At 38.1% G+C, this 8,918-nt stretch overlaps 1 long non-coding RNA gene and 1 pseudogene across 2 annotated transcripts; both read right to left on the reverse strand.

Annotated features, from left to right (window-relative positions):
- Positions 1-595: 595 nt before the first annotated feature.
- On the reverse strand, positions 596-3,518 carry LOC107458494 (uncharacterized; annotated as a pseudogene).
- A 187-nt stretch (positions 3,519-3,705) lies between these two features.
- Positions 3,706-6,983, reverse strand: LOC127740588 (uncharacterized). 2 transcript variants are annotated; one of them, XR_008001167.1, is made up of 4 exons: positions 6,809-6,983; positions 6,660-6,715; positions 6,450-6,581; positions 3,706-3,899 (listed from the first exon to the last, which is right to left on the reverse strand). It is a non-coding gene; the product is annotated as an uncharacterized LOC127740588 (long non-coding RNA). The 2 variants fall into 2 exon arrangements; XR_008001168.1 differs by lacking the exon at positions 3,706-3,899 and adding an exon at positions 4,733-4,755.
- Positions 6,984-8,918: the final 1,935 nt, after the last annotated feature.

The raw sequence follows: 8,918 nt of genomic DNA on the forward strand, positions 1-8,918 counted from the left end.
GCAAAAAGTAACTTTAATTTGAATATTGTTAAAGGCCACCAAAAAATCTTGAAACAAATTTTGCATGTGTGGTCAAATTAATTTTAAAAAAAATCTAACTTAAACCTCCTATTGTTTAGAGAGTATTACTTTTTAAATTTCAAACGAGTATGGAAAACATTATAAATAACTGTTAGAGTAATGTCGGTACTATTCAACCTTCCCATTAACTTGTTTTATCTTTTTCTGTTATCCACCCTTTTCAGCACTCACGTTACGAATAACGTAGCACCATGACTGGTTGTGCAACTAGGAGTAGTTCAAAGAGGTTCGTAACGTCATTTTTTTAATAATTTTTTTGGTGACTAATTTTATTTTATTTTAATTTTTTTTACATTTATTCCTTCCATACCATACCTTTTTTATGTCTACGTGTTAGCAATTATTTAAAAAATTTTAACTGATTGTTAACTTATTTAAAACTGAATCTGACATTATTCATGTGTTTTTTTTAAGATTAAATCCAACACAAAAGAAAGAGATGGAAAAGAAAACCACGCAGAATGAAATCATCACCGCACAAGATGCTGTTTGTGATGTATCTTCTAGGTAAATCTCAATTATGTATTCCTGATTAAAACCACAAATTATGAAAAAAGTTTCTAAATTGTATATAATTTGTTCAGTAGCATGTGTAACCTTTTATTTTTTAAAACCTACACCACGGTGGTAGTGCGAAGTATATGTAATTAATTATTTCCAACCCTCTACAATAATTAATTATTTTTTTCTTTGTTTAGGGACTTTTTTTTAAGTGGTAAGCCAAAGTACGGATCTGTATTTGAAGAATCTTTGTTTGCCTGCAAAAAGTGTAAAGAAGAAAAATAATTATGTCTTTTTTTTGGAAATTATAGATCAAACTATAAGTAAAAACGTTAAGATAAGCCTAAAGTAATTTTCGAATTTGTACCGAGTAAAAATCTTTAGCGATTCCTCATACATCTCCTTATTAATAAATTTTTGAGCCTTGAAGAACTACAAAATTTAGAAATCAATAATATATACCATATGCTAATACAAATTTCGTTATATTTGAACGACAATTTAACAATAAAAAAATAAAACATGTAAAATTGAAATTTTTTATTTGAGATTGGATTTCCTACACATGCATAACAAAAGAACCCATTAAACCCTTTGTAGAGCATTCAAATATATAATTATCCAATATTATCTCTATTTTGTGCGGTTTCTTAATCTAATGATAGGTACCTGCAATGTTGTTCTTTACTAACATCAGTTGGTTCCGCTCCTGTGAGTTTGTTGCTGGAATATAGGAAAAATGTTTAATTTATTATCATTGGTTTAAAATTATTTTTTGTAACTTTATTCAACATGGGAAACATAATCTCCGTTACAATCTCAGAGTAACCTTTTAATATTTTAGGCATATACTTTTTCCCTTTATTTAATAGTAAAAGAAGAACATAGAAGGGGATAGATAATAGGCATATCAATAACATTCTGATTATGATAATTGCATTACCTTGTATATTGTTGGAGCCGTATGTAGACTGAATTGTACTAAGAAGTAACTACACACACTTACTAAGAACATAAATTACCTGTGGTGAAGGTAATAATATTTCTTTAAAAACTACATTTCTGGTAAATTCTCCACTTGTTCCATCTATTTTTCCTTCTTTGACTAAAATTTTTGTTGTTGACTGAGAAATACTTCGAGACAGAGCAACATATAATTGGCCATGGCTAAACACATGTTTAGGGAGATAGATCCCTACTTTAGGAATGGTTTGTCCTTGTGATTTATTTATTGTTTTTGCAAAACTCAACCTTACAGGAAATTGCTTCAAGATAAGTATAAAAGGAAGTCCTGAATTCTCCGTGGTTGTGTTTTATTCGAGGCAAGAAAGCTCTTCTTGCACAGTGATGGCCGGTTAAAATTTCTACATCCAACATGTTTTGAAAAGTTCATAACACAGTAACCTTGTACCATTGCATAAGCCAGCCTTAGGGTCTATGTTTCTCAATAACATCAAAGGTGCCCTTTTTTTTACCTTCAACATATGAGGTGGCAACTCGCCTGTAGAAACTGAGTTAAGGTATTCTTGTTGATATAAATTATTAGCATCTCCTTTTACCTCATCAAATGAGACTAAATTTTGTTCTTCTCCTGAAAACTGGTTGATAATTATATCATTAAGCTATTGCACATCATGATTTTTTGGCGTCAATATTTCCCTTTCTACCATGTAAGATGCGTCCCACCCATGAGATTATAAGTTTGGAAATATTTCTTCTATTAACTTGTGTAACGATGTTTCACCCTCCCACGGAATTGCCATATTTTCTTGTATCCGTACAAAGTCTTCATGTATGGTGGGCTCAATTCCATCACCAATTCGCATATGATACTCAGCAAAAACGTGATTATTAGAAGATCGCAAATTTTGTCGCAAATGGAGAATTTTAGTGGAAGCCCACAAATGAGACTTAACTATAGAAGCTGAAATCATTCGTGACTTACTACCTTTCGGTATGACAGGTAGTACTTGGCGGAAATCTCCTCCTATCACCATAACTTTTCCTCAAAATGGCAAATCGTTTCCTAATATGTCTCTCAAAGTGTGGTCTAATGATTGCACTGATTCTTTATTTGCCATTGGTACTTCATCCCAGATGATTGCCATTGTTTGTCTAATCAGCTTTGCACGATCTGACTGTTTGCTTATGTTGCAACTGTATGATGGTTCTGCATTAATTGGGATCTTAAACTTAGAATGAGTTGCTCGATCCCCAGGCAATAATGTTGCAGCTATTCCTGATGATGCAGTTACCAACACAATATGACCCTTATTTCTCAATTCTGCAATTATAGCACTGTAAAGAAATATTTTGCCTGCTCCTCGTGGCCTATCAACAAAGAACACTCCACTTTCTCTTCGATCAATTGTATTCATAATGCACTTGAAAGCTTTAGATTGGTCATTGTTCAATCTTTCTATGGAACACAGGTCTTCCCAGGGTACTTCGACCGACAGTTCTTCTTGGATAACTCTGGGTATCGAGTTTTCATTGTCATTTTCATGAGTTAGAGCTGGAAAATTGTATTGTGTAATCTATTTTTCATGCTAAAGGAGTATATCATTTATATCCCTGAGTAGCCGATTTGTGAACACTAAGGCTGTTGTAGTGCTGGTTGACGGATAATCATTCACTATATATGAAAAAAATTCATCCCATAAGCTTCTTACATATTTAGGCTCACAAAATATTAAGATGGTTGCAAACAACCTTCATAAAGCACATGGCAATCGTAAAATAGAAGCCTCAACCAAACACGCACGGACGCTATTGTCATTCTCTAGCAATCCTCGGTGTTGAGCAAATTGCTTGAAGGATGAATATTGGACCCCATTCACTGTTAGCAAGTCATCCCAACTGATTGGTCCTCTAACATTAGATAACAGAATACGCAAACAGAATTTTTCTCCTTCTAAAGGTGATACGGTATACATTTGACCAATGATCTCCTCTGTGTCTTGCGTCGACTGTAACACCCTAATTAGCCTAAGCCTTACCTCGCGTCGTAAAGCTAAGGTTAATCAGAGATTACGACAGCAGACAAGATATAACAAAAGATAAGTATATAACATCATAAGGAACTAGTCACGACTCGCGGAGTTTAAGCCGGCAAGCCTTATACTGATATACAAAACCATACAGTGAAAACAACTTATACAAGTTTTGTTCTCTCAAATACATGCCTCTAGGAAAAACAAAGTACAAAAGGAGAGATGTATAAACAAAATAAACCAAAAAGAACTCCAAAATGATCCAAGATTCTCCGCTCCTGTCACCAATCGAAGCAACTCACCGAGGTGGGTTGCGACCTGCATCTGAAAAATACAACAACAATATGGTATGAGAATAGGAGGTTCTCAATATAGTAACAGTGCCCAGTGATGTAGGACATAAGACCTCGGGATGCCAAAGGCAATCCTAAGCTCCATATCAATCACAAGATTTCATTACTTAAGCATTCTGAAACAGATAAGCATAATATATCAACATTGACTTAAATAAACCAAGTAATCCATCTTAGGGGATTTCTACTCTAACCAAACACCGCTGTCCCACTGCCTTCACCAACCGATCCTCCATGCAATCCCATCGCCACCGCCTTCCGAACCTCCTCAATCCCAGCAGAAAACACAAATAATGTTCAAAGCAAGTAAAGCACAAGTAGTAGCATATATGACAATTAACTCACATAGCAAGTAAGCATGTTATTCAGTTAGGCAAACCATTACAAGTAGACAAAGCATATAAGCAGATAGGAAAGGCATATGATAAATGCCTGCCCTACTGGCTGTGATATCACATTGTCGGTTCAACTGCCAACCCGACACATCTCCATGGAGACGTCGCCCTTCGGATTTCTCATATGGGAACCCCCGAGATATAGTGCCCGGATCATTGTCCAGGTACCGGCGCCTACACGCTCTATAGATCCGAAGGGATGCGAGCGGGATACTCATGCCTCAGATCTCACATCTCAACATAAGCGGGATTAACCACTGTCCTTACGCCGCCGCCGCTACCTCGACAGGCGGGATTAACCACCGACCCTGCTGGGTACATAGCGTCTCAATTAGTGCCCGGATCACTGTCCAGGTACCGGCGCCTGCTCGCCCTATAGATCCAAAGGGATGTGAGCGGGATATTCTTACCGAGGTGGGTTGCGACCTGCATCTGAAAAATACAACAACAATATGGTATGAGAACCGGAGGTTCTCAGTATGGTAACAGTTCCCAGTGATATAGGATATAAGACCCCGGGATGCCAAAGGCAATCCTATGCTTCATATCCATCACAAGATTTAACTTAAAGCATTCTAAAACATTTAAGCATAATATACCAACTTGACTTAAATAAACCAGGTTATCTATCTTAAGGGATTTGTATTCTAACTAAACACCGCTGTCCCACAGCCTTCACCAACCGATCCTCCATGCGATCCCATCGCCACCGCCTTCCGAACCTCCTCAATCCCAGTAGAAAACACAGATAATGTTCAAAGCAAGTACAGCACAAGTAGTAGCATATATGGCAATTAATTCAGATAGCAAGTAAGCATGTTATTCAATTAGGCAAACCATTACAAGTAGACAAAACATATAAGCAGATAGGAAATGCATATGATGAATGCCTGCCCTACTGGCTGTGATATCACATTGTCGGTTCAACTGCCAACCCGACACATCTCCATGGAGACGTCGCCCTTCGGATTTCTCATATGGGAATCCCCGAGAATTAGTGCCCGGATCACTGTCCAGGTACCGGCGCCTGCTCGCCCTATAGATCCAAAGGGATGTGAGCGGGATATTCTTGCCTCAGATCTCACATCTCAACGTAAGCGGGATTAACCACCGTTCTTACGCCACCGCCGCTACCTCGACAGGCGGGATTAACCACCGTCCCTGCCAGGCGCATATCGTCTCAAAATATCATGTAAAAATATTATTCCAGTGGTTTTCAAAAGCATTTTTAGTATACATAAATCCATCATTCCTTATCTCATATACCAAATACCCTTCATCTAACGTCAAACCATTCTCAGCACGCCAGAAACCTAGGCCTCCGTTTTCTAATTTTATCTTAAAATCATGTATTAGAGCCCTTAATTTTATATCCCATGTTCTAATACTCAAAACTAGGCCCAAACGTCTTAGAATGGTGTTATAGAAGCTTACAACCTTGTTGGGAAGGCAAAATAGTTGAAAACAAATAAATTTTTGAGAAACAAGACGTGTGCACCCGCACAATTCAGAAATCATGAAACTCTACAACTTTGCAAAATTTCAGATTTTTAACACCAACTTTGAATGATCTTAACTTCCTCTACAAAATTCCAATTTTCACAAACTTTATACTGATTCAAAGAGTTTTCAAAGATCTTTAATTCTAAATAATTTTCAATCAATTTCGAAAACTGAGGCAAAAGTTCTGATCGAACAAAGTTCACCAAAAACTCAATTTTTCCAAACTTCACAATTACCGCCCTATCTCACCATACCCATACCAAATCATACCAAACCATCCAAAGCTCCATTTTTCATCAAAGTGTACCTATTATAGCATAATACATCAACCTCACCACATTTTCCTTCTCATTTCGTTATTCTCAATTCCAACATCAACTACATAACACTTATGATCAAAATCACCATCAAACCCACCATTTCATAAATCATAACACTTCAATCATCATAAGAACCAACTCCCAATCCATACAATCATTCAACATCATTATATCATTATAATTCATCACAATCAACTCAACATTTAGCACACCAACCATCATTTTTGTTCAACCTATCCTATTGGTCACTAGCCTATGTGTCCATGAATATTATATACTACATAGAGGAAACCGAAACCATACCTTGGCCGATTCCCTTTATGCACCCAAACTCAAAATGAGCACCAACAAGCTTCCAACCACAATCCAAGCTTTCAAATCCACTCCAACAAGCACAAATAAGTTCCAAAAGCTCCCAAAGCCACAATAATCAAACTATATACATATAAATCACCACAAATCAACCTAGGGTTCAACATAAGCATAATCTCACAAGGGTTTAAGAGCTCTTACCTTTTCCAACAGATTTGACAACACAAATCCAAAGCTAAGCAAGGATTAGAGCAAACCTAAACATCCAAAATCACAAAAACCCATTTAACCCAAAACTCTAATAAAACCCGAAATTTTGAAGAGAATAACTGGAAGGATTTCGTGATTACCTTGAGGGTTTCTTGGGTGGGTTTTGTAGGGCTCTTCACAAGGAACGCGTAGCCGCAAACGGTGCGGCGATCGGAGCTCCGTAGCTCAAGATATGAGCTTGGGAAGTTTGAAGTGAATAGTAACAATGGTGGAAAGCTCTCACCTCTCTCCTCACTTCAGCTGCTGTTGTGTTTAGGTTATGAGGGTGAAAGTGGCTGAAATGGGTTCATTTAAGTGTATTTATATGTTGAGCTTGGGCCCAACTTGGGTCCGGTCCAACCCGTTAGCGTTTTTAGCCCGTTTGGCCTAACTTCGGGCCAAACCTTTAAAATAAATGCCCGGTTTTCTATTCCTAATATTTTTCTAAGGTTTTTGATGGTTTTCACTTATTATTGTGCGGTACTGGGCAGACTTGAACCGGTTCAACTGTCGGTTTGTAATTTTTTACGGTTTTTCGTAGAAAGCACATTTTCTGACTCAGAAAGACCCACTGAGTCCAAAAATCACCTTTAAATCCTCAAATTCTCTCTCTAACCTTTTGAAATCTAATTTGGGCAATTAGTTCACTTAATTAACCGGTTGATTAGTTACGGTTCTTACATTCTCCCTACCAAATAAGAAATTTTGCCCTTAAAATTTGAACTACCTGAGAAAAGCTCGGGATAATCCTTTCGCATCTCAGACTCGAATTCCCAAGTGTGCTCTTCTACTCCTGCTCGCTCCCAAGCAACTTTAACCAATGGGACATCCTTTCCTCGCAGCTTCTTCACACTAGTGTCATCGATCCTCACTGGTGTCACTTGGAGAGTCAAGTTCTCTTTCAACTTGACCGATTCAGGCTCCAACACATGAGTCACATCCGACGTGTATTTACGGAGCTGTGACACGTGGAATACGTCATGCAAGTTAGACAGATGAGGTGGCAAAGCTACTTGATACGCCACCGGCCCGAATCTCTTCAAAACCTCAAACGGTCCTATATATCTTGGGTTCAACTTCTTGGTCTTGATTGCTCTTCCAATCCCAGTTGTCGGTGTAACCCTAAGGAATACATGTTCTCCCACTTCAAACTCTAAGGGTTTCCTTCTCTGATCCGCATAACTCTTCTGTCGACTTTGGGTAGTTAAAATCCTTGCACGAATCTTCTTAATGTTCTCAGTAGTCTCTGCTATCAAATCTGGACCCAAAACACTTACTTCTCCAAATTCATACCAACAAAGTGGAGACTGACACTTTCGTTCATACAAAGCCTCATACGGAGCCATCCCAATGCTTGCATGAAAGCTGTTGTTATATGCGAACTCCACCAATGGCATGTAACGATCCCAACTCCCGGGTTGATCCAACACACATGCTCTCAGCATATCTTCCAACATTTGAATAGTCCTTTCCGATTGTCCATCTGTTTGTGGATGATACGCCGTACTAAGACATAGCTTCGTACCGAAAGCTCTTTTGAAAGCTCCCCAAAACCTTGATGTGAATCGGGGATCACGGTCTGATACTATGCTTGATGGCACACCATGCAACCTCACTATCTCCTTGATGTATAATTGGTGCACGAAATTGTGTGGCCAATATTAATGGACTATTTAACACAGCTTCGCACAACTAACCAGCAAGTGCACTGGGTCGTCCAAGTAATACCTTACGTGAGTAAGGGGTCGATCCCACGGAGATTATTGGTTTGAATCAAGCTATGTTTATTTTATTATTCTTAGTCAGGATATTAATTAAAATTATCAGTTGGAATTATTAGATTGGAAAAATAAAAGAGAATAAAAGCGTTACTTGTTGTGCAGTAATGAGAAATATGTTGGAGTTTTGGAGATGCTTTGTCCTCTAAACTTCAACTCTTCCTTGAAATCCCCTTCCCACACGCAAAGTCCCTTCCATGGCAAGCTCTATGTAGGGTATCACCATTGTCAGTGGCTACTTCCCATCCTCTCAGTGAAAACGTTCCTATACTCTGTCACAGCACGGCTAATCATCTGTCGGTTCTCAATCAGGTTGGAATAGAATCCATTGATTCTTTTGCGTTTGTCACTAACGCCCAGCCTTCAGGAGTTTGAAGCTCGTCACAGTCATTCAATCCCAGAATCCTACTCAGAATACCACAGACAAGGTTTA

This window comes from Arachis duranensis, chromosome 7, assembly GCF_000817695.3.
Source record: "Arachis duranensis cultivar V14167 chromosome 7, aradu.V14167.gnm2.J7QH, whole genome shotgun sequence".
In the NCBI taxonomy this organism is placed as follows: Eukaryota; Viridiplantae; Streptophyta; class Magnoliopsida; order Fabales; family Fabaceae; genus Arachis; species Arachis duranensis.